The sequence below is a fragment of the Mustela nivalis genome (assembly GCF_964662115.1).
Source record: "Mustela nivalis genome assembly, chromosome: 5".
In the NCBI taxonomy this organism is placed as follows: domain Eukaryota; kingdom Metazoa; phylum Chordata; class Mammalia; order Carnivora; family Mustelidae; genus Mustela; species Mustela nivalis.
In genome coordinates, this window is record NC_139024.1 from 58,934,942 (window position 1) to 58,961,152 (window position 26,211).

General features: G+C 39.1%; 1 protein-coding gene across 30 annotated transcripts in view; it reads left to right on the forward strand.

The window, feature by feature from the left end:
* Positions 1-26,211, forward strand: part of HIVEP2 (HIVEP zinc finger 2) — a 198,309-nt gene that overhangs the window by 43,968 nt on the left and 128,130 nt on the right. The window contains exon 1 of one of the 30 annotated variants that reach the window (XM_082730823.1): positions 10,117-10,283. The exons of 26 other annotated variants lie outside the window; for them this stretch is intronic. The gene's annotated coding sequence lies outside the window, so the exon portion shown is untranslated. Of the gene's footprint in view, positions 1-10,116; positions 10,284-22,090; positions 22,295-26,211 lie in introns of those variants that run through there. 3 more of the 30 variants (XM_082730822.1, XM_082730838.1, XM_082730828.1) reach the window with 3 other exon arrangements.

Below are 26,211 nucleotides of genomic sequence, written 5' to 3' on the forward strand. Positions count from 1 at the left end.
ATAGCCATTGTTTCATAGTGGGTACAGACCAATGCATTTGGGAGATTATCTTTTGGAGCTGATTAGATTACTGCAATTCATGTGTTCCTGTCAAGTTTTAAATTTATCTCACAAACAATATTATATCACATGAAAAAGAAAGGATGTAACTATCCAATCACCCTTTATGATATATCAACTTGATATATCAACTTTTTAATTTTTCCTTGGATATTCTTCTGATCTTCACTCATATTCACACATTTGGAGTATAATTTTAATATTGATATAGTCCTTATTTTCAATATCACATTCTCATATACACTTTCTCTTTTGCTAATTTTTATATTCTGGTTTTAATGGCCATATAATTTTTATCTTTTATATAATTATAATATTGATATAGTCCTTATTTTCAATATCACATTCTCACATACACTTTCTCTTTTGCTAATTTTTGTATTCTGGTTTTAATGGCCATATAATTTTCATCTAACTAACAGTCACAGTTTTCTTTAAATTCCCTTACTTCTGAATATTCAATTTTTCTCCTGTGGGATTGTTTGTCAAAGGGTATGAATATTTTTATTATACGTGGTCCCTATTTTCAGATGACTTAGCATTTTCATCACAGTCATGCCAAAGAGAAAAACGTCACTACATTGTTGTTTTGGTTTGCATTTCTTTAATAATAAGTGAGATTTCTTTCTTAATTACATCTCATTTTCTGAATTGGCTTGACATAGTTTTTTCTAACTTATTTCCTAGTTATTTTTGGAAAATTAAGGTTCTGTGAGCCTTTTATATATTATAAATATCAATTCTTATTACTTGGTTTTAGTATTTCTCAATGTGATTTAACTTTTATTTTGTTATTTTATAAGTTTAATAATTCCAGCTAGTCTTATTTGGTTTACCTATTTCTGATTAATTGTTGATGAATGTTTTCAAAGTTATTTACTCATGTATTTACTTTCAAACTGTTTTAAAAGTTACAGTCATACAGGTAGTGAGGTTCTCTACTTGTCATTATTCACGGTGCTTCTCGGTCTGCTGTCAGGTGGATTGGATTCTTATAGATACGTATGTTCTAGAATCATGAAATGATCAAGCTAGAGTGGGATTATCAGTTTCTACTTTTAATACTTAGAGGAGCTAGTAAATAATATTTATGGATAAATGTAGATTTACATTTGAGAATTTAGAATGTAGATGAAAACCACTTGAGATCTTCTGAATACAGTGAATCTGGCTGGTAAGTTAACACGTATTTAACTTCAAGTTTTAATAGCAAAAAATACTTATATTTTATATTTATAGAAGACTTTGAAAACATTATATGTTTGGAAATCAATCTTTCCATGTATTTCTGAGCTTTTATGACACTGTTTACCAGTGTCTTCATTTTAAAATTTAAGTATAATTTCAGAAATAGGCCTTCAAGTCACCAGTCATTGGCAAAAATGATTTTAGCAACCTGTTATGGATGGTCTAAATTATGCCCTGTTACTGGTTTTTTTCCGAGGTTTAGATTCTGTTTCATAAATGGAATTTACTTTTAGGATTTCTAAAGCATTTCAACATTTTCTTTTTTGTTGGTTTAATTGATCTTATAGTCATTTTTTTTTTTTTTTTGTTTAAACATATGGAATTTTATTTTATTTTTTTTTAAATTTTTTAGTTTTTATAAACATATATTTTTATCCCCAGGGGTACAGGTCTGTGAATCACCAGGTTTACACACTTCACAGCACTCACCAAAGCACATACCCTCCCCAATGTCCATAATCCCACCCCCTTTCTCCCTAACCCCCTCCTCCCAGCAACCCTCAGTTTGTTTTGTGAGATTAAGAGTCACTTATGGTTTGTCTCCCTCCCAATCCCATCTTGTTTCATTTTAAAATAACTTAAATTATCTGAGAAATATTTTGTTTATTGGCAGGTAGTTGAGCAGTATATTTCTCAGCTGTGATTTAGAGACAGGAGTTCAGTATATCTTCCCATATTTCATACAGGGGAGGAGAAGTTTAAAAAGCCAGAGGAAGACTGTTTCCCTTAAGTAATTTTGGAAGATAGATTGTCATTCAAAAATATTGTAAGTGGGCAAAAAAAAAAAAAGCCCCATCAAAACAGGTATGAGGAAAATATAATTAAATTGGTTTAAATAAATTGTTGAGAAGGAAGAACCATGCTGGTTGTGTGCTGACAACATACTAGCCTACTCTTATCCCAAGTCAGTAGGTATGAAGGCCGTGATTGGCAATGGTTACCTAACTGGTATATAATGGTGTGGGCTGTGAAACTGAACTGATACAATTAGAAAGATTAAGAATGAAGTCAGGATCGACAGATGGGAACAAATGAATAATTAACTATTCTTACAAATATTATAGGTCTAGTTGTTATATTTTAAGTATCATTAGTCTTGGTAAAGATATTCTTGTATGTGGGACTTTCTTTTTCTATTGAGGAGTAAGAAATAGCAATTTAGTTCCTTCTTTGGTCACATGATCAGTTTCATTGAGTTGCTCTATTTTCATTCAGAAAGAGCACAGAACTAATATCTAGAGTAGACCGGAGTCCACTCATAGGAAACAATTTGTTCTGATAGTGTTTGGAATGAAATATGGCATTCATCTCTGATTTTGTACCTACTGTATTTCCTCACAGGTTTGAGTCTGATGTCCTGTGGTTCATGTTGGACAACAGATTTACAGAAACATATCTAATGTATTGTTGAAGGAAAGTATCTGTGACACTGTTATCTTTTCACTCCAATATTGCTTTCAGATGTTAATTACTGTTTCCAGGAAATCATTTTTTAAGAGGAATGTATAAAAGGGATTCATAGATCTTAGGAATGATTAGTATAACAGGTGGAAAACAAAAGTAGAACATGTGTCTTCAAATTCATCTTTATAATTTCCTACTCCTTCATTTGGAGGGACTTATCAACTATAATAGTAGAAGTTTAAGCAGGGAGGATTGAGCCTCTAAACCTCAGACTACACTAGATGTTCAAGTTTGGTATTGATATAAACTTTTGTATTTACACTAAAGTGACTGAATTTGCTACATCTTGCTCAGTTCTTGCCTCTCCCCTCATTCCCCAGCACCAGGTACTCTTCTGTCTTCTTTAATGTAGCAAAAGGATTGATCAGTGTCAGGACACTTTTAGTAGAAGAGATCTTCGGACATTTGTTTAAAGTGGCAAATTGTACTGAGATGTGTTTATTTTTGGCTTTTACTTTGTTTTGGTGGAATCATCAGCAAGAAGGCAAGAGAGAAGTGAAATAGAGAGAGAGAGAAGTATTGCAGATTTTTTTTTTTTTTTTTTTTTTTTTTTTGCTAGAGGGAGTGGAGGAGGCGTAGAAAAAAGGGAGAGAATTTTACACTGGGCAGGGAGCCAGGTTCAGGGTTAGATCTCACGACCCTGAGATCATGACTTGGGCCGAAATCAAGAGTCAGATGCTTAGCCAGCTGAGCCATCCAGGTGCCCCAGTATTCCAGATTCTAAGAAGGTATTGTTGGTGATAACATTTTCTTTAAAAAGGATCTGAAAGGGTACCACCCTACTGGCAGTTTCACCTTCTCTTTTATTTTCTTACTTGCTGTTAGAGATCAGAATCACTATATGATTAAATGGGGACCACAGGAGTCATCTCTGAGTCTTGAGACTCAATGGAAGTGACATACTGTGTTATCTCAGAATTTCTTGAATTTACTCTTGACAAGAGCGCTCCCAGGCCTGTAAGTTATTGTTGTCATTGTTACTAAGGAGCATAGGTAAGAGGTTTAACTCTGTAAATAGTTGTTTATGTTACATATTCAGTCAACAGCAACGGCAGATCTGTTGAAATTTGTCTTCTTCGACCTGAAAAAATTATATTTTCGCAGCATTGTTTCAGTCGTCTTCCATGGATGATCAGAGCATTTGTCGGGACTGTAGTGCTTATGGTTCAGTAGCCCAGAATCCTAGGTTCTATGCCTGGGTGATGTGTGGTACAGTAGTAATTTGACAAATTATTTACAGTGAAGGAGAAAACACTGGATCTGTTTACTGCTTCCAGTTTTACAACAAGGGAATCCTGTTAAAGTTCCCAAGTAGCTTTAGTAGTTCAGTAGTTGAAAAATTCCGCCTCCTCACTGCTCCCCCCCCCCCCAACATCCTGTTTCATCACAAATATTTATCATTTTATTCATCGGTTCTCCACCCGCCTGTGGGCTGTTGTGGTTGCTGTCACCCAGCCAAGAGGCTGGGGAATGCCTACCCACAAGCAGCATGGGGCGTCCAGCTAGGGTGCTCACAAGGTCCTGTAACAGGCTAACATTGAACTGTTGGCCTCATTGTGCTATTGAAATAGATACTTAGTGAGTCTATTTACATAATTGCCAGAATCATTGATAACACACGCATTGTTGCTAGTTGTAGTGAAAATATACCTACTATTTGGGGTAAGAAACAAACTGAAGTCTGCAGCATTTGGAGATGCTATTCTGATGTGTTTTGAAAGCATCAAATTAAAAAAAAAATACTACCTAAACAAAATTATTACCTAAGAAGGCTGGCCTGCCTGCGTGCTTGGTTAACAGTTTTAAAGAACCATCTGGTGTTCCAGCAGAGTTCATTTAGTATGAATTGGCTACTCGCTTTTAGAATATTTAATATAACACAAAATGTAATATGATATATAATAACGTAACATAGCATAACATACCATGAAATACTCCACTTTTTCCAGAAGGGATGGCCTTTTTTGGAAAAGTGTAGGGCCGGAATTTTTTAGACAGGAGTTATGGGTTTTAGGAAGGAAGACCACACAGGGGAGACGCCCTTCTCATCCCATTGTATTACTGGGTACATTCTGTCAACATCACTGATCATTGGGGATACTAACCTTGATCCCTTGGTTAAGGTGGAGTCTGCCAGGTGTTTCCACTGTGATGTTACTACTTTTGTCTTCCCATATTCTGTTCTTTGGCAGTCAGCCCACACTTAAAGGGAGAATAATGAAGCTTTACCCCTTGAAGGGAGGGAATGTCTACAAAATGTGTTAATTAATTTATTTGTTTATTTATGTACCTATTTATTTTGGTATGGATGCATGGATATTTATTTTATTCTTTGGATTATCATCCGGTGCCATCTTTGTGTTTCTTTGCTCATAAACGAGTTTTTAACTTTCTTGAGTTTGTTTTGCTGAGCCGTACAGTAGTATGTGCAGCTTAGTGCATGTTTCCCCACCTTCTTGGTCTCTCCTTCCTCCACAGGTTTCCACTCTCATCCTTCAAACCACTAGATTCAGTTTTGCTGTTCTGGTTAGCATGTAAGGTCATTTTTATAGTCGAGTTTTTATGTCTGCACCGTGGGAAGAGAAGTTGTGATACAAAACTTCTTGTCAGCAGATTGGTGAAGTTACCTGAGAACCTGAGACTCAAATTTATGAGAATGTGCGACTAGGGACCAGAGAAGACTTCCAGGCAAGAAATCAAAATTGTTTTCTTTAGCTCCTTTGTGCCTGGTTTTGGATAAATCAAGTCATCGTGCTTTTAGGACATGTAGAATCTGAAAAGGAGAGATGGGCAATAAATAGTGAGGTTACATTAGGAAATTACTTTGCGTTCCTCGTGCAGGTTCTTTTTAATATTCTTTTATTTGGTTCTGAAATGATAAGTTAATAGCTGAGCTTTGACATGAAACCTAAGAAGAACTTGCAGAAGTACTTCTATATTTGCAGAAGTATTCTGGATACGACGTTGATTGTCGAAGCCTCCTTGAAAAAGTACTCATCTGAGTATAAATAATATTAAAAATTACATCCAGATTTGTCATGTCAGAGAAAATAGCTACTGGTTATTTGTTTTGTAGAATATTTACTAACCATAGAATGTTACGTTTTGCATTTCTCCTCCATTCCCCTTAGATGTGATCAGGTCACAAACTCTGTTAGGTGGAAGGGGCCCCCAGAGAGGAAGCTCACAGATCACACATGCGTTGAAGTTTCTGCAACGGATTTTACAAAAACAAGAATCAGTTTGCCAGCAGCTTCCATTGTGGCAAATCTTACAAAGAGTAAGTTTCAAAAAGAGAGAGAGGGGGAAGAGAGAGAGAGAGAGAGAGTGTTCCTCTGAACAGGAAGACAAGCAAACTGGAAATCTGAAATCCGAGCGGAATGAATCCTTTGCACGGATTCTTACCTCTGCTGTTGGAAGTACAAAAGCAGTGCAATCCTCCGTCTAAACTACAGGGGTCCCAGCTCCATGGCAACATGAAGAACCTCTTCTGTCAGAGGGTATGCAGGCACAAGTACATTCAAGGCGCAGGGTTGGGAGTGAGTTTGAAGGGCAGTGCGGGGAACCAACCCTCCATGTCTTGCCCACGCATTTTTATGCATATATTATAATAAGGCCTTTGTGCAAGGGGGCTGCATAGAAGTTCATGTTCAGCTGCCCTCTGGTCTTTTACATGATCTCGCTGCCCTCACCTACCTCCCTTCTCTCCAGAGAGGAAGCAAGAAAAGGCAATTAAAAAATGCTACTGTGAGGAAAAGGCTCTTTCCCTTTCCTCTTTCTGGAACGTCAACATAGCTATTGCTTTTCTGTGTGTCTCTAGGGGTGTTTGGCTGCTTCTTTCCAGTCTTTTTGTAGGGAGAGCCCTGAAATTGTAGCTTTCATGTAGTGTGGGGGCTCATGAAAGCTGTAATTATCTTCCTCCTCTGTGTGAAGGAGTGCTTTCTGTCCATCATCTGGTGTCCTGCCTACTGAGGACCTGGGGTGGTGTGGAGTGATTGGAGGATTAAGTATTCCAGCCCCCAAATTCTTGGCCTCTGGTGAAGTTCTGAAACTTAAGGTTTTTTTCTCTCACTCATGCTTCCCAGCGATGCTTATCCCTGTCAATCCCACAGTCCTTTGCTTTGTTTTGTTTTTTTGTTTTTTTTTTTCACTTTGAAGAGATAATCTCACCATTTGATTATTTATTACATGTCCATGTTCCTGTCCTGCATTTTAGAAATGAGAGGCCAGTGTGAAAAATGTTTATTTTTGCTCTGTTCCAGTTTTGCTGATCCCGGGGATAAATCGAATGTTCTGCTCGATCCTGGTTAGCTCTATGAATAATTTCTAAGAAGTCTTTTGACCGTTTTTGTACCACCTAAAATTTGAGGTTGAATTAGGGTGGTTATCTGTGCTAGGTTCAGAGATTAGGGATCCAAGAAATACCCTGTTCAACAGAGATCTTTACCCTTTTCCTTTTATTTTTGAACATCATCCCTGCCCAGCATTATAGATGGCTCTGGTGGTGGTGGTGGGAGGTAGTACTTGGCTGGCAACCTGACGATCTTGTGTTCCTGAGGAGCCTTGCACAACATTTTTTGTTTTCAGCTTACACTTTGGACTGCATTTATCATTTCTTCACACAAGGAGATGGTCTACTTCCTCCATTGTTTCTGCTTGGGACAATCTCTTTGGCTTTGAAAATAAATGATCTGCAGCTGAGATTTTATATCCTCACTCTCTGAAAGTTTCCTAATTCCAACATGTAGGATAATCCTGCGCACACAATACCCAGCAATTCTCAGTGTTCTGCTGGTGTCTAAGAAGTCAACTCACTTCTGACACTGTTTACCTGGAGATAGTATCATATTCCACAGGTTAAGGGTTTAATTCATGTCAGTCATGAGTCCAAGTTGTTACCTCTACTTCTGACCCACTACCTACAGATCAGAGGTTTCAGTGACCTTCTCCTTAAGTTCTTTTAATTTACCAAAGTGACTCACAGAACTCAGGGAAACACTCATTAACCTGTTTATTAAAGGATATGATAAAGGATATAAATCAGCAGCCAGAGGAAGAGATACATAGGGCAAGGTCCCAGGAAGAGACACGCCACCCTCCCCTATCTCCATGTGTTCACCAACCTGGAAGTTCTCCAGACCCAGTCCTTCCGGGTTTTTATAGAGGCTTCTCCACAGTGTCATGATTGACTAAGACATTAGCCATTGGTGACTGGTTCAACCCCCCGGCCCCTCTCCCCTACTTCGAGGATAGGGAGTGGGACTGAAATTTCCAACCTTCTAATCACTTGTTTGGCTCCATTGATAACCATTCCCATCTTCAGATGCCCTCCAAAAGTCACCTCATTAACATAACAAAAGGTACCACGATCACTCTCAACACTTAGGAAATTCTCAGGGTTTTGGGAGCTGTGAACAAGGAGCTGAACAAAGACCAAATATTTATTAGAAACATATTTTGATCATCTGAACGACTAAATATATATTTCTTATAAATCACAATATCATACCTATGTATCATTGATTTTGTTTATTAACTACCTTATTTGACTATTTTTGACTTACTATTGTGTGCTGGCCAGAGCAGACAAAAAGCAGCAGGCATGTGTCTATCTGCGAAGATCTAACATCCTAAAAGTTAAGCGCGGACTCCAAGATAACTGCAGTACATTGTGAAATGGGCTGTAAGAGAAGGATGAGCAAAGCCTGGCTGTGAGCTAAACGGGGTACAGTCAGCTCAGCTTGAGGGGCTTAACTGAGTTGTAAATACTTGAGCTGCACCTTGCGAGATGAGTAGGAGTTTGCCTGGTAGACAGCTGGAGGAAAGGCATTCCAAGAAGGTAGACACCGACATGCAAAAGCCTAAAGAGATGAAAATGACAAGGTGTTTTATGAGCAGTAAATCTTCATATGGCTGGATCAGAGGAGGAGTGGAGGTCACAAGGGAAGGATCTGGAATGCTTGGCAGGGACCAGGTCAAGGAGGGTATGCCATGCTGGTATGTTGGAACTTTATCCTGTAGGCAACGAGGAGAGACATGTTCAGATTTGCATTTTACAAAGACTCTCAGGTGGCATCCTGAGAATGAATTAGAGGGACCTAAGCCTGGATTGCGAGACTTAGTTTGCAGACAGTTACAGTAATCTTTAAAAGACTAAAACAGAGGCCTGAAGTGAGGCTGTAGCAATCACAATAGTGAGCACAGGATGGATTGTCAAGTGTGGGAAACAGTACTAGGAACAGAGTCAGTGTGCGGCTTGAGGGAAGAGAAGGCAATTTTCAAGACTCCAGCTGGATGACAAGGTGAATAGTGATAACATTGCCCAGGAATGCAGGCAGGCCTTTGAGAAAAGGAATGACTTTTTTTTTTTTTTTTTTAAACATCTGTGGTCATGTGTGGTCTATGGAAAGATCACTGGTTTGACGATAGGAAGGACCTGAATTTTAACTTTGCTTCCCCAGCTTATGACCTGCATATTTTTAAGTAAATTCCTTAACCTCTGAGATTCTTGGTTTCCTGGTCTGTAAGGAAGAGGTAATAATTATTGGCTTGCAGGCCATTGCTGAAGGGTGAGAGAGGGAATCTGTGTGAAGCTCCTGACTCAAAGCCAGTTCTCAAATAAAGGGCAGATGATTATCACTGCCATATTCTGTAGGCAGATCTTGAGGCCAGTGGAGTCCAGTGGAGAGGCTGAGAATCAAGAGTCTATAAGAGAAGAGAATTTATCAGTGGAGCTGAGGCACCGTGTTCATTCATTTATCTAGAATCATTGATGGAGAGCTGGTGGGTACTAAGTTCTGTGCGAGAACTAAGAAGTCCAAGGTCTGTGGCTCAAAGATGTTGGAGTCTGTGAAGGTTATACAGCGAAGGATATCAAGAATGTCTCTATAAGAAGAAAATCAGGGCAAATCGATATATTTAGGTTTAAAAATTGTGTAATATAATATGTGTTCAGAAAAGTACATATCCAAGCGAATGAATTTTTACAAAGGAAAGAGTAAATCATTAAACACAGCACTATCAGCGTTCCAAGAGACTGCTTCTGTCCTTTTTCAGTCACAGTAGAACCAGGGTAACTACTATCTAACTTTTTAAATTTTTAAATTTTTTTAAAGATTTTATTTATTTATTTGACAGAGAGAGATCACAAGTAGGCAGAGAGGCAGGCAGAGAGAGAGAGGAGGAAGCAGGCTCCCTGCTGAGCAGAGAGCCCGATGTGGGGCTCTATCCCAGGACCCTGAGATCATGGCCTGAGCCGAAGGCAGCGGCTTAACGCACTGAGCCACCCAGGCGCCCCTCTACTATCTAACTTTTTAAAAAAATATATATATTTATTTATTTGACAGAGAGAGAGAGAGTGAGCGTGCGGCGCACCAGGCAGAGGAGAGGCAGAGGGAGAGGGAGAAGCAAGCTCCCTGCAGAGCAGGGGAAGCCCGACATGGGCCTGATTCCAGGACGCTGGGATCATGACCTGAGCCGAAGGCAGTGGCATAACCAACTGAGCCACCCAGGTGCCCTACTATCTTAACTTTTAACACCACATAGGTTTTACCTGTTTTGGTGCTTTATGTGTGTGGATTCATATGCTGTGCTGTTTTTTGTGTCTAGCTTCTTTCACTGAACAGTATGGTAGTGAGCTTCATTCATGTTCTTGCACCTAACAATCATTCTCATTGTCGCACAGAATTTCTTTGTATGAATGTAGTACAGTGTATTCATTCTACCATTGATGAATTTGGGTTTTGCTTTGGTGATTACAAATAGTGTTTCTATGAATATTTTGGTGCATATCTGCTGGGTATATACCTAGGGGTAATTTGCTGGATTGTACGGCTTGGATGTATTTGGTGTGAGAGGTTAACTGCCATACACTCGTTCAAAGTGGATGGACTGATGTATACTCCCTTCAGTGATGCATGAGGGTCCACTCTGGTGTGGGATTCTCATGTTCCTTCTTCTGGCCATTCCGGTGGTAATTAAGTGGTATAGCCTTGTAGTTTTGATTATCATTTCTCTGATGATTAATGAAGCTGAGTCCTATTTCATATATTTTGGCTATCTGATTCTCTTTTATTAAGTTCCTATTGACATGGTTTGTCCATTTTTCAATTGGGCTTTTTTTCTTTTTGCAGCATCCTTGCTAAACAATGAGAATTATTTATTGAGGGCCTACCAGAAACTATTGTAACATTAGAATTAGAGAACAATAGAGTCAGACTTTCTGCCCTCATGATGTTTATAACTTTGACTACTCTTTCAAAAAGCGTGGCTATGCTTAGGAGAGGTGAGGTGATAAACAGAGCAAGACGTGGGACCCAGAGAGCATTTTTATAAGTCTGTGAACATCTTTATCTGCACTGACAATAGAAAGGCACTGGAGAAAGGTAGCCCATATAAAGGCAAGATGGTTATTGTTTGCACAGAATCCTGGAGCGGCCAGAGTGCCCTGAGCTCTCAGAAGTGCTGGTTGAGGCAAAAGAAAGGCATGGTAGGGAGGTGTGTTGCTAAGTTTATGTTGTGGAAATTTTTCCTTGAAAACCTGATGATGTTATTATTTGATTTTTTTTTTTTTTTGTGAGAAGATAAAGTCATTTGTCTGGAAAAATTGTCTAGTGTTGAAGAAAATGTGGAACACTGGGAGTTGTCTCTGGAGGAAGAGTGAACTGACGAGAACATTATGAGGTGAAGAGCCTTGTGTTCTGAGGGCTCAGCAGAAGTAGCTCTGTCTCCCTCATGGATTTTCCGCAGCCGCTCTGAGCAGGTGTAGGAACTGAAAGGGGAGTGATCCAAAGTCGTGATCCATTTTAGAATGCATATAGTGAAGGACAAGGTGACAAGTGAGTGGAGATGCCGGCAAGAAGAAGGTGGAGTGGTGCACAGAGGGATTGAGACAGGGCAGGGAAAGAAGCCTGGAGAAGGAGGAAGGGGAGGAAGAGAGAGAGGAGAGGAGGAGGAGGGTGAACTGACGGGAGGGTGGAGTGTCTCTGTGAAGCTGAAAAACGATGGACCATGAATGTGACAGGTTAGGTGACGTGACAAGACTGACTAGGGGTACCTGCCATATTGACCAAAATAGATTGGATTTTCCTGTGAGGTTTTGTGGAAAATGATCAACACATAGGCATAGCACCTCTTAAAAGAGGTCACATTTTAAGTTTTAGCTTGTCTCCTGCATTATTAGTCAATGCATATTTTTCATTGAATGAGGACTCCATTTAATGAAGTTTCATGTGAATATTTTTCTCTTCTGTCCGCCTCCCCCCCCCCTTTTATTTCTTAGGCTGTGCCTTTTATTCCCATGTCAGCCGTTGGTTCTTAACTGGTTCAATGAAATTGACTTTAGACAATATAGGATAAATATAGACACCCGAATGGTCAGGTTTTACACTAAAATGAGATGCTGAAACTAAAATTCTGTTGCATGAGCAACCTCAGCGGAACCTCATGTCCCTTTAAGCAGTTACATTTGTGGTCCTCCTTATACCCATTTGGAGCTCTCATTAGACCCAACGATCACTTGTTATGTCTCCTCATTGCTACACACTGAAATCAGTAAAAGAGTGTGCTAAACTCTTTGGTTTAAATTTAGTACATAAAATGCATATTGTGTGACACTCAGCTGAAGTCTAGAGAGTGAAGTGCACGTTTTCATAAAACTAACATATACACATTGCTAAAGAGAAGAGCTCAGCATAAGACCTGCTTGTAGGAATCAACAGATTGAAAATCCTGTGAAATGTGTAGAACTCACCGGGGCAGCTGGCCGAGACTACAGAACTGGGGCCCCATCCCTGGAGCTAATGGTAGAGCTTCTAGTTTGGGAAGATTACTACTGGGTACCTCCTGGAGTCATTATGACAAAGAAATAAAATAAACAGGAAGAAAGGGAAAATAGAAAAGAAAGAAGATAAGGAAAAAAAGATGAACGAAGCCGAGAAAAGAGATAAGACTGAGTTCTGAAGTAATCTCTCCATGAATCTCTGTTTTAAAAGGCAGATTTCAAAGGATGCTAGATAGAATCACAGCAATTTTAGGATCACGAATGAAAAACAATGTGAAGTATGTAAGATTATATGTGAAAAAATATCAAAACTCCTTAAAGAGCTAAATTGGCTGTAAATTCAAACTACTTGGGGCACCTGGGTAACTCAGGTGGTTAAGCAGCTGCCTGCAACTCAGGTCATGATCCCAGGGTACTGGGATCTAGTCCTAGGTTGGGCTCCCTGCTCAGCCGGGGAATCTGCTTCTCCTTCTCCCTCTGTTGCTCCCCCTGCCTGTGCTTTCTCTCTCTCTCTCTCTGGCAAATGAATAAGTAAAATCTTAAAACAAAAAACAAAAAACAAAAACACCAAAACCCAGAAAACTTCAAACTACACATATTAAAATTAAGATATAACTATAAGTTTTATTTTTCCAACAACCTTTTAAATTGTAATGTGATGGGTGTGATAAGTTCTGTGATCAGTTTTGGTTATGGAACAGGACTGTTAGTATAAATAATTAAGTTAGATAATTTTATTTATTTTTTTAAAGATTTTATTTATTTATTTGACAGAGATCACAAGTAGGCAGAGAGGCAGGCAGAGAGAGAGGAAGGGAAGCAGGCTCCCTGCTGAGCAGAGAGCCGGATGTGGGGCTTGATACCAGGACCCTGAGATTATGACCTGAGCCGAAGGCAGCGGCTTAACCCACTGAGCCACCCAGGCACCCCCAGATAATTTTATTTTTCTCATCAATATCAGATTACACCAGGGAATTATCAAGGCAGCCTCCAATCTCCAAGATGATTTACTACTTCTGCGTACAGTTATTGTGAAGATTAAGTGAGATCTGAACTCTGGGTTCCTGAGGTCCTGGGTTCAAATTATTGTTGTACCATTAATGGCTCTATACACTTGGAAGTTGTGACTCAGTTTCCTCATCTGTAAAACAGGAATGGTAATAAAGCTTACGCATAGAATTATTGCCAGGAATAAATAAATTAAGAAATTAATAAATTTAAAGCACTTGAAACTGCGTGAGGCACATTGTAGACATTTAATAACTATTACTCTAAATTCTATTGCCAAACTTTCTGTTAAAAGTACCCAAATTAAAAACAAAGGTTATTCAAAATAGGGGTATATATTTGCTTTTATAGAGTTATAGAACCCTTGAAAAAATTTTTAAAAATTAAAAAATAAAATTATAGTACTGTTGAGCCTTATTTAATTAAATCATTGAATACTTACTACCAAATGCAATAAGACGTTCCAAGCTCTATGATGTAAGTAAGAGATGACCCTGTCCCCCAGACACACAAGCTTTGGGAAGTTACACTGTTGACTTGATTTTCTTGGGTAGATATTATGCTCTACTAGGAAATAGCGTTGCAGTTAAGTGACACTATATTTTTGAGCACCAATAAAATATAGTGCATTGAAGGACAGAAAGAGGTGCTAATAGTAGATCATACCTTGATGTATTTCTCAGCATAGCAGATCACACAAGAAAAGAGGCAGGTATTTTTCTAGTGATAGATATAGCATAATGGATCGAACATAGGTATATTAGGAAACCTGAATATTCAAACCTGACTCTACTGTTTTCTGATTGACTGTCGATACTTGCTTTAACCTGTGCCTCAATTTCTTGACCTGAGAACTATTTCTCAAGCCCATACCACCTTGCTGAGTAGGTTGGTTACATGCACTAATGTTTATGAAAATGCTTTATGAACTATAAGATGTTAAGCATTTGTATGTTTTTTTTCATGATTTCTATTATATAGAACTTGTGGATTTCTGAAGGTCTGTGGCTCAGAAATGGACACTTAATACAGTTTTAATAGGTTTACAAAGAACTTTATTATTCTCATAGAATTACCTGTGGATCAATACTAGATGGGGTTACTTACTGCAGAGAAAGACCAAACAACACATTCATAGCTGGAAGGTAAAACTAGTTAAGAGGTTATGTGACTGACCTAAGGAACAAGTTGCTATTCCTGCAGGTCCTTCCCTCTGCTCTCCACACTGTTCCCTGACTATTTCTCAATTGAGTGAAAGGAATACAGGCTTTGAAATTAAACCCAGCTGTTGATTTGATTTGAAAAAAAAATCCCAGCTCTGTCACTTACTCTTTGTAAGGCAGGCAAGTTACTCCACCTCTGTGAGCTTCATGTCCTTCATGTGCACAGGGGAGTAGAATTACTTGCTTGACAAACTTCAGTGAGCACTGAAGATCATGTCTGTAAGGCACCTGCCTAACAACGAGCTGATGGATTATTTTTCTTAGACATCGCCGAATTTCAAGGCACTGCAAACAGGAATACTAATACAAGTAAAACCAGCAACTGTTTGCCATGGGTAGGCACCATTCCAAATATATCATGCCTATGATTATCTTAATCTCCAAAACAGCCTGATGATGCCAGTGTTCATCTGATTGCCACTGAGGCTCGGGAACTGTAACTGACTTGACCAAGATCACCCAGCCAGTTTGTGGCAGAACAGGTTTGCAAACCTGGGTGCCTGTGACTCCAGATCCCACTTCCCTCGGTATGTACTGGATTATTCCTGTTCCTCCCTGGCCAGTTTGGGGATGTGGGACAGAGAATGAAAGGACTAGTTGTTTCAAGAGAATTGTTTTTGAATTGGGTGTTTGCTTTCCAAATCTTCACATTCAGGTAGAAGGTGGAAGGGGCCTCGCAATCAGCTATTATGTAACTCCTGAGTGAGGGATGAAGGCTCACTGAACTCCACTTTCCTTATTGTACAGTTATGATATTTGTAAGGGCACAGCAAGCATTGAAACGGGGTGGTAACTGTGGGGAACAATGCTGGCAGCTGGCTCGGTCTTGATCTCGAATCTGTGCTCTGCAGTCCCTTCTTAAGTGACAGTCCAGCACTGAGGACAGAGCCTTGGGGAATGCCTGCTTTCTTGTTGCATTTTAAACCAATGGGGTTTGGTTCAGCATATCCATTTTTTAAACCAATGATATTATATCGCAGGATATTATGATTGATCCTTTTAAAATACTGCCCACATATTTTCTCATTGATTTGTTATTATCCTTCTGATAAACTACATTTAATTAAGATAGGGACATCACATTGGTCTTCTCATTGATTTGCATTCTGTGTCTGGATGTGTGCACTTAGAACACAGTCCCTTTAAGAACCACTAGCTCTCAGCAAAAATAACCTAGAGCAGCTCAGGTTACTGCCAGGCTCCAAAGACTCTTCAGGGGGTCAGGTTGCTTATTTCTCTGCCACCTGCCTCTGCAGAGTTATAGGAAGAGCTTTCTTTGTGCCAGTAGAGGAGGTCTGTGTGGATGTGGGTCCCAGAGTGCCGCTGTTTGCCAGGCTCCCCTCATGACTTCTTCTGGACTCGCCCTCCATGCATTGTAGTTTCTTGTGGGGCTGCTTAAATTGCTTTTAAAGCAACTGTTACCCTGTCCCTGGGCCTGGATGTTGGAACCCGTCTTCCTATCAATTTTGGGTTTTGTACTGCTTCTTTGAAAAAAAAAAAATGAAAAAGATTTTAATAGCCATCCAAACAAACACACACCTTCCACCCCCAAAGTGAAATTGTAGCAGTGAAGTGAGGGAGTCATGGGAGGACACACCCGTTTCCCCGGGACCCCTCATGCCTGCACATCTGTCTCGCTCACCTTTCTTTTGGCGGAATGTTTTTGCTGGGTGTACATAAGCCAGTCGATCAAAGAATAAGCAGCGCCTAATGCTCTCTCAAGATAAACCAACAAGGGGCACCTGGGTGGCTCAGTGGGTTAAGCTGCTGCCTTCGGCTCAGGTCATGATCTCAGGGTCCTGGGATCGAGTCCCACATCGGGCTCTCTGCTCAGCAGGGGGCCTGCTTCCCTTCCTCTCTCTGTGATCTCTTCCCTTCCTCTCTCCTACTGTGATCTCTCTCTGTCAAATAAATAAATAAAATCTTAAAAAAAAAAAGATAAACCAACAAACTCAGGTCTAGTGTGTTCAACTGTGAAAAAACAGGGAGTATCTGAAGAGGCAGTTCGATGTAGGGGAGAGGATGGAGAGCCAGCCGGGACTTTGACCATCGGGAGCCTCGTCTCCACCATGTTCCTGAGGTAGCGGAGTTCTGGAATGATAGCATTTTAACAGCGAGGTGGGATCTGTGAGAGATTCACATTCTGTGAGGTCCAGAGAGGTGGGGTGACCTACCTGAAGTTACGCAGAGAGTTGGCAGTACGTGTGCACCCATAGCCCAAGTGCACACATCATCGCTCTCCACTATACAGCAAAGCCATGGTCCAGAGTCAAGGACTCGCCAAGCCCCTTTCCTTACCTATAAATGGGGATCAGACTCTCTGAACCTTACCTTCTTTGTAAGGTGTTGTAAGGATCTGCTGAGTGTGGTTAAAAACACTTTTTAAAACTATTAAACTATATATTAATATTAACCAATATCAAGATATATATATACACATAATAGTTGTGGGAATGGTTTACCTGAGAAAGTTATAAAAATAGCATTTAACTCTACCTTCTGTATTATTAAGGTACATAATAATATGGTGTGATATCTAATATTTTGTTAAAATTCTTCTTGAGGGAGCACATAAAGGCAAATCTGGATTCTCTTTTGAAAATGTGAAACACTCTGAAATTCCCTAAAGTATAATGGTAGGAAATCTAGACATGGAGTTACTGACCTGATAGTTTTACCTACTGACAGTATTATTTCTTTGCCTTTCCCAAAAATGGGAATAATAAAATTATTGGCTTATCTTGAGTTATCCTAAAGATGACTTTAAGGATGTGAAAGTACCAGACAAACATGAAACTGTTATTAGCAAATTTTATTATTGAGGGCCACACACCCTGACCCCTAGCACATACGGTATAGTAAAGGAGACAGGTTATGCATTTGAAAGCACGTTTCAGCATTAATCAGACATTGGTGTCAGACAGATTCTGTATTAGGGTTATTGATCATAATGAATTAATGAATCCTTTTATTATAATTTATAAGTGGACATGTAAACATTTTTATAATTATTAGTTTCTCCCTGTAGACATTTACAAATTGTCAAGATGCAGGTATGTGTAGTGTATTTCATATTTATAGGACATTATGTATTGTAATGATACAGAAGGTAGAGATTTAATGTTATTTTTACAACTGTCTCAGTTACACCATTTTCACTACTATTTATATTCTGATTTATCTCATTTGATTATTACAGATATTTCTGAATTGTATTAATATTACCACTATTTAACAGATAGGAGGTTAAAAGATTTCCACAGGACCTCATGGAATGTGAATGGCAGAGCTGGGATTTTGAAGCAAGGTCTTGCTCCCAAATGCTGTGATGTTACCACTGTAATCTTTCTGTGTTGTGTTGGAGCTTCCATTCTTTGGACTGTATTTTTTATTCGTTTCTTTCATTGACACAGTCATTCGCTCAACTCTATGTGGAACTCTGTTACATGATTTTCTCATCCTTTAGGGTAAATCTCTTTGGATAGGATGAATTATTTTACGTTTGATTTCTGCAACAGAAGAAGTCTTGACCTTGACAATTGAACCTTACAAAAAAACTGGATTTGTGTGGAGGGAGAGGAGACAGCACCTAAAGGGGGAACCACTCATGTCAGAGTGGCAGTAAATCTTTGCTATCCAATAAGGTAGTCCCCCCTTCTCATAGAGCTATTTACATGTTAATTAAGATTTAAAAAAATCAGTTCCTCAGTCACACCAGCCACATATGGTTGCTGGCTACACATATGGTACTGGACAGCAAAGAACTATAGATCTGTGTCTAGTCAACAGTGCTGAAACAGATAATTTTGCTGTCTGGTATGTATGTATGTGCAATTGATCACTGGAAATGAAATTATCTGTTCACATTTCTATTTAAGACATACCATTAGCTACCATTTATTGAGCTCCTTCTCAGTAAATCGGTGCCAGCTGTTGTCGGAGTTGCACAACATATATTATTCTGTTTTATCCTGACACTCTTGTAGATTGAGAAAGTAAGGTTTAAAGAGGTTATGCAATTGCCTGAGATGGCTGTGGGTTGAACCCATTGTTCTGTCGTGCCGTCTCTCTATATAATCCATTTGAACTGCATCATGAGTTGTCAGTGCATTGTCCTACCATTCTGTCCACTTCAGTTCAGCAAATGTGCAGGGACTTATTCTGGGGGAGCTAGAGATGCAACCACCCACACAGCACAGCCTCTGATATCAAGCGGTTCCAAATCAAATAGAGTTCAGACACATCGTGAATCAGTAGGATGCTGTAGGGTGGTCTCTGATATGAGACTTCTTATCATGCAACCAGGAGCCATTGAAAGGTTTAATCCGAGGACATAGTCAGATTTATGTTTTATAATAGGATAGTTATTACATTTACTTAGGACATGGAATGTGGAAGGCTAAGACTGAGGTCATGGTGGTGGAGTTAGAGAGAAGACAGACAAGGGAGAGAGGCGTCATTTGGTAAAATTGTTGAGCTGTGGTGATTAGAGCTGGTGTTTGGTGAAAGTTTGGCCTCCTCAAAGGACATGAGGTATGAGGAAAAGGTTGTGTGTGTGTGTGTGTGTACGTGTGCACCGCTTGCTCACATGTGCTCAGGTAGATGCATTGCATGGTGCGACAGGGTGAAGACAATGGCTTAATTGACCATGAGTCATAAAATGTCCAGAAAGTAATATTTGCTAACTGGAAAAGTCTGCTGTTAAACAATGAGACATTTTAAGTATTTGGTTAAATAAAATAAAACAATCCTGCCATAATACTGGAACTGGAAGGGGGAATTAACCTTATAGTCTGAACATAATGGGTTTTTCCTAGGCTGAGCCCAGGATAGTGAACTAGGGATGCATTTTCCCATTTTTTTTTTTTTAAATAGAGCCACGGGTTGTAAAAAAGATTTATTATTGTGGTATTCTATTAGTGACATGGTGGATATAAATACAGCTTCTAGCGAGCCTGAAGTTGAAAAAGCAGATTTTTTTGCAACGTCATCTTCGGTATACGCTCCCTAACCCAACCCCTAGTTCTGTCCAGATAATTAAATGACCTGGTCCCAATTTAGTGACCAGGTGATTGTGCTGTTTGATATTTCAAAAAGATAAAAGTTAGCAAGTGCCCCTTGAGCATGGTTGTTGGCATTTCTCCAGCAGTGGTTTAACTTCTTTGTTGCAGCAGAAAATACTGTCACAGATTTAACTTACTGTAATGATAGCATAGGTTCTACTATAGGATAAGGAAGTTCCATTTTCTTAAAAAAAAATCAGTTGTGCTGCTGATAGTAAATTTTAACAGGCATGGAATTACTAAAACCAGGAGTGCTGATGGAAATAATTGCTTATGGAACTCGATCTGTGATCTCTGGATTGATAGGTTATGTCTGTGCAATTTGAAACAGTGCCTGCTTTGGAGATTGGCTTTGTTTTAAATTATCTGAGGATCTTGAATTCAGACTTGACCAGTATAGATCACCATGACTGAAGGCTGTCACATGTATGATGCGCAGTGAAATCTGATTATTTCTGGGTGCCTTGTCTAATTTTTGAGCTATTTAAAAACAGGAGCTTCTGTAAAATTCATAAAGCATTTTTGGTCTCTGAGTCAGTTAAGTACATTCCGTGTTCTTCAGCAAACACAAATATGTCTCATTATCTTGTCTGTTTGATTTTTCCCCTGTTTTTAAAATGTTTTCTTGATTCATTTTTTGAAAATGAATGAGGCCTTATGAAATAAAAGAGACCCTAGATTTAATCTGTTTTATTTTTCTCCATTTTGTGTGAGTAATTCATTGCTGAACTGTTGATGGTTTTTGCAGTGTTCGTCAGTGGATGATATCGGTGATAAGAGGTACACGTGTGTTTCTTCAAAAGTGCCTTCGCAGTGCTCACCTAGAGGGCACTAGTGAACATTTCCGTTTAGATTCGCTAAACTAGGACACATACTGTTGACACATATGCACAGGAGAGAAACGTGAATGCTTTGCGAAATCTTAGTACTAAAAATAATTTTCACTTGTATTTATAGCAGTGTTATCATACTTGAGGAAAGTGATGTAGAACCTACCAGGATAGGAAGAAAAATGTTATCTGGTTCCTGTTGCTGGAAAAATACCCTCTAGAATAAAGCCCTTACATTTGTCGAAAGTTATGGCAATGCCACTAATAAGTATTTGCCAATTTTGTGGGTGGGGTAGTTAATATCAGTAAGCAGTGAGATAAATTCTATCACAGCTAATAATTAACTGGGCAACAATGCACTTCTGTCCATTGTTGGGAAGGGATTGGTAACTAAGATGAACAGTAACAAGTAGGGTATGCAAGTTCAGAGGCATAGATGGTTGCCTTTATAGTTCATTGTGTCAGCACATTTGCTTAAAGGAGCCCAGGAAGAGAACATTTTTATATATTCAGATATTAAAATGTGCAAAAAATCCAGTATTTTCTAATATGAAAGTATGTGAAAGCCCTTTCTCTGCAGGGTAACTGTGCATATGTTTGAGTGGGAGGAAAAAGAGAACAGATGACTTGAAACTATTAAAATTGTTACACATGTAAAAAGTTAGTTTCCTCCTCATAAAATTTAAAAAAAAAACACACACACCAGGATTTCAGTCTTACTTACCATCTTACTTGTCACTCAATTAAAATATTGGTACATAACATTCATTGATTCATTTATTCATTCACTTATTTGGCAAACAGTAATGATGCCTACTGTGTGTCAGGTACCATGGCAGGTGTATCTGGTGCATGTGATAATTATATATATAAATGATCAAATGCGTGCAGGAAGAAATATAATTGCAAATACAGTATGCAGCATGTCAGTTTCATTGGCGAAACTTATAATTAAGCTCAGCTCTCCTTAAAAGCATGTTTTAAGAGGATATAGATGCAGAACTGCAATGTATGTTATTTTCCTAACATCTATTTGGAAAGCGATGGATGTTGTTTTTCTTTGGGCCAATTAAGTATTCCTGTTTGGGGAGCTCCCGTTTTAAAAGAGAGAAATTGTTATATGAGGGAGAGCATGCATAAAAGAGAAGATTACGTGGCATTTTATAAGATAGTTGGCGGTCCCGTTTAATGCTTATAAAGTCGTGTTAACATTTACTAAACAGCTTGTTATTGCGGGCGCTTATTTAAACCAGCTATTTGTGGTTATGTCTGTTGAGGAAGCTTAAAACTTCAACTCTCTCTAGCCATTAAACTGCAGCACGTTGACTTCAGGTCTCTTGTAAGAAAGTCTAAATGTAGGCTGTTGAATAATCCCTTTGAGGGCCCTGTAACTATTTTTATGCCTGGATATGCGTCATCAGTGGGTATTTTCTCTGGTGACTTGCTTACATCAGGTCTCCTACCATACATTCTATCAGTGAGTGACTTATGATTGATGGGAACCACGGCCGTTGTTTAGCTTTATCTGTGACCTCAGCGAACGGACAACAGGAATTTCCAGGCTGTTAAATTCTCTGAATGCTTGAAGACAGGGGCTCACGGTGTTGATCCAGGCAGGTAGCAGAGTGCTGTTCTTTACCAGCGGATGATGGGAGGAGGGACAAGAGAAGAAAGGGGAGGGAGAAGGAGGGGAAGGGAGGGGGAATTCCTTTTGTGAACAGCGGCAATTCTGGCTCGGCGGGTTCCTTAGCCCTGCGAGGCTGCGTGTGGGGCAAGGTGCATTTCCGGAACCTGAGAAAGCGGACCGTCAGAACCTTGCCGTGGAGGCACCCGGGGACTCTGTGGGGTTGGCCGGGGAGGGCACGGAGTTCTCTTTAACGAGTTGGGCTTTTGTTTTTCAAATCCACTGGCCAGATTTTATCCACGAGAGCGGGACTGTTAGGATCCCAAGTACGAAATAGGGGCTTTGAATTGAAAGGTGTGCCGGCATTCCTGGTAATACGTGGGGCTCTGTGTTGTCTTGCATCCAGTTGTGTTTGGAGGTGATTCTGAAAGTTAGCCTGCACCTCACATCGACAGGCTTTGGGGAGTAGAGCCTGACACCAGTGGACGCGTGTGGGAAGGAATTATGACTGCATTCACAAAAATGTTTTCCCATTTTCTTCTTTCTTCCCGTATCTTTCTTAAACCTGTGAGCATGAGGGAGAATGACTCCCCAGCATGTCAGCAGCTACTGCTTCCCAATGCTCCAACCCATCTCCTAAACTTTTTTCCTAGTCTTGTCTTCCATCTCCTCCTTGACTGCCTCTTCCTCTTTCATCTCCTCCTCTCTCTCCCTTTCCCTGATGTCGCTTTGTTGGCAAAAGTAGTTCTTGACCTCTTGCTGAGTTAAAGAAGAGCAGGTTCTATGCAGATGGGCTGAGGTACACATGTGAATTCAACCAACTCTGCTTTGCCCGTATTTGCAGGGTATCTCTTCAGTGATGATTTTGTTTTTAAAATGACAATTAGATAAAATTAAAACTCCTTTTAGTGTAAAGCAATTACATCATTTAAGCATTTAGGTGAAATTGATTTTCTGATCTTTTAAGACTGTTTGTTTGTGGAAAAATAACTTTGATTGATTAGGCTTTAGCAAATCTTACTCCTTTTTTTCCTTCTCCCCACTCCCATGAAGGCTTAGCCCCTTGATGTAACAGATTACCAAGGTTATTTGTTACTGTAACTAATTTCTTCATGGCATGCTTCCTAGGAATCAAATTCAGAAATATACTCCAGAGCCTAGGACTGCTGAAACAGGTGCCATGTGGGGTAAATAAGCCCTAGTGGAGACATTTTGGTTGCTTTTTTGCCTCTTACAATTCTATTGAGTGGGCATGGACATATATAATTACTTTTTATAGCCTCGTTTCCAATTAAATGTCCTAATGGTAAAAAATCTATCCAACTATCCAGTCATATTGTTTTAATTTTGACATTTAAAATTCAGATTAATGGAGGAGAAAGAAAAATGAGTGCCACTATCAACCTCACCTACAAAAAAACTTTCCTTTCAAAAACTTGCTTTTTGAATAAGCAGTATGACTCACGACAGTTTATAATTTGAAATTTGCGAAAGATTAAAATTCATTTTCTTGGGTTTTGAGTCATTAGTCATTGAATGAATTAAGCCTTCATAATGCATCTAATTAGAAAGAAATCATGAAAATTTTGGTGAGATCCATTGTTTAGGTTTATTTCAGCCTACTGTCCCCCAGGAGCCATTGGTAACTTGCTTTATTTTCATAAGAATGACATTATATGAAAAGTATACATTTGGGTTTAGTTCCGATGCTAACATTCCTTTTTGCCATACATCGTAGGGGATGTTATTAGGTGCTATAAAATTCTTCACCTTCTCTTTTAAATGTATGTATGCTTTTATGTGGAGGAGTGTGAGAGCAGAACCAAATGTGGAGGAGGGCTATGTATTCTTCATTAAAAATATATTTCACAAAAGATTATAGTTTGTGTGGGAGGGAAATCGCAGCTTGTCGGTTGATTGCATTGTGCTTATTCCGTATAAGAACTATTTGAGTTTAGTCAGGATAACCTCATTTTAATAATCTGATGACTGCTTCTGTAGGGAGAAGAGAATATAATTTCAAGGCTGCATGCTGATGGGCAATGGTAATTATTCTCTTTTTGGCAGAGCTTAGCATGGAATCTGCTTTGGTATTTTTATAACTACATATGCAGATCTTTTCTTCCAAACCTTTTTTTTTTTTTTTTTCTCCCCATGTGCAGAGCTTTCTGTAATCTTCAAGACTGTGAAATCCCAAAGGTGTAATATCTAATGATATCAGTGAAAGATGATGTGTAAACCTAAGTTAGAGCAAAATCTTGGCTTGAAGTCTTTTTGTTAAAGTAGATCCTTTACTGCAAGTGTAAATTCCACTGTATACTTGGGTTCTATGGAGACACTTTTATTACTTATGGATAATCAGACTGCTCAAATGTAGATGAGTGATTGGCATATCGACTTTGGTCTGTGCAGCTGATAGTTTCCTGGTTAATATGTTACCCTTTAACGAAGGTTCCTATTATGTTGGAGGGCTTACAAGGGTGATGCAGACAGCAAGCCACCTAAAACACTGTGGAGATATGACACTTAATTTTACCTTCTTGTAGGTATGTTGCTCTGGTATTACATAAGGTAAAAAGAAACCCTCAAAACCACCTACAATTAGGATAATACATAAGTGATAGTATCAGAACAATTGAATGACCCATTTATAAGGCTCATTCTGGGAGGGTGTAAAAATATTTCATTTGGTAAATAATTCTTCCCCTTCTTACTAGATAAGTGGTACATTAAGAGCATCGAAGGATTCCTTAGTTTTGTGAATTCTGCTTAGTGATTATTCAAGTTTTAAAAAGTCTTATATCTGATTTATGAGGGCTCATAAACCAATGAGCTTTATACTCAAAACACATCATCTTGATGGTGGCTAAAGGACAAGCCCTCTCATTGGAGATGATCTGTTGGGGCTTAGGAGCTGGAAGGCTCTCACCTTGTAGGTGCAATGTCAGGAGTGAGCTTGGCGATGCCGGGCTCAGTCCTTCTGCAGACCCGATAATGGAAACAGAACTGCTAATTAGTTAGGGCAATGTTTGCAGCTTTATGTGTGTTGTCTTAATCTTCTTGTGACAGAGGTTGCCGGCGTCCCTCAATGACTGATGCATGGATCCACCGTGAGGTACTCAGATTTCTGCAGCGAGATGTCAGCATTTGAGTCAGCAGGGTAGAAGTCCCTGTTGAGTGGTGGCGAAGGGAAAGGCTTTCATAGAATTGGAGCCTGGGAGCTCAGGGATAGATGAAACGCACTGTGTAGACAACAGCGGATGGAGATAAATGTTTTGTAGTGGAAATATTTTATTCTACTCTTTTCACTTAGTCTGGAAGAATATATATTTTATGTAAAAGAAAACTTTGGGTGGGAACTATCCAGAAAGTGGGAGCTTATAGGCCATTTTATTTTAAATGCAAGCAATGGCTCTCAGGTCCAAGAATTTTCATCAGAGGCATTCTTCTAACTTACTGAAGTTACGTGATGCTATCTGAGTTCCTCAAAACTAAAGGATGGATAGGAATATCTTCGAAGCATATGTGTGGGGGAATTCTTGCCATGTGTCAGGCAGGTTGCTGTAATTATCTACACTCATCTCAAACCCACTTGCTACAGAATTTTATTTTAAAAATTTCCCCCTTTCCAAACCTTCAGATTTTTTACTGGACATTAAAAATTTTTTAACATGGAGATTTATAGGTATTTAAATAACTAATTGCCCACAGGTGCCTCATTTTCTGTAAAATCACAACCTAACTTCTGTGTGAACTAGGTAAGGTCATGTTGAAAATGGTTTTCTTATGTTATTTAGGTTAGTTTTATATGAGTTGAGAGGTATTCATAAGACCACATAGCATAGTCCAGTGAATAATTTATCTTCCTCCTGGGGGAATAAGTTCAAGAAAAACCAGGAATATATATTAC